Here is a 777-nt window from a genome sequence, read left to right as displayed (position 1 = left end):
AATTATTTGTCAGAGAGGTTCCAATAAGATGGCGGAATAAGGAGAAAGACTGCACAGGCCCTCTTCAAAAAAGAAAAGGGGAATCAATTAACACTGATACAGAAGATAATCCTGGACCCCTGAGCCTTCAAGGGAAGGATATAGAAGTGGACTAACCCCAGTTAGCAGAAGAATTTGCATGAAAATATCAAAAAGTAGACATACAGACTTGTGGTCTGGCAGGAATCCCAAGTGAGCCTGACAGCATGGCACAAACAGGTTGGAGAGTGCCGAGTGGTGGTAGGTCCTAAGAATTAACCTAAAAATCAGCCCTGCTAGCCAGGGACTGCATGGAGGACTGCTCTTGTGGCTGGGAGATACAAGGGGAAGCACCAGAGAAGAGAAAGGTGGGCTGAACTGTGGACTTTTGCCTGTCCAAAGGGTGCTGCCATTTTGAAGGTTTACAAGCAGCTTGACCATTTTGGATGTTTAAAGAGACAGCACTTTCCCAGTTTCCAGGGGCTTAAGAACAGGTTCTGTTTGTGAGTAAGCCAAGGACACTTGGGACCTGGACGACTGAAAAGGTATGACATTCCCTTGTTACTCTTACACCCCACACCACTTGGTGAATGGATGTGAGGCCATCCCCCACTCCCACCCACCTTCTGCACCTGCAGGAACTCCATCCCAGTCTGTGTGCTCGGATGGAGCCTGGGTGCCATGCCCTACACTCCCCACTCCCCCGATTTTTTTCTGTTCTTTTCTTTACTTTTTTTCTCTTTCTTTTTTCTGGTTTTT

Source organism: Orycteropus afer, unplaced genomic scaffold, assembly GCF_000298275.1.
Source record: "Orycteropus afer afer isolate SDZICR_OR568_19922 unplaced genomic scaffold, OryAfe1.0 scaffold00494, whole genome shotgun sequence".
In the NCBI taxonomy this organism is placed as follows: Eukaryota; Metazoa; Chordata; class Mammalia; order Tubulidentata; family Orycteropodidae; genus Orycteropus; species Orycteropus afer.
The sequence above is the reverse complement of the archived record's forward strand: the minus strand, read 5'-3'. Positions refer to the sequence as shown.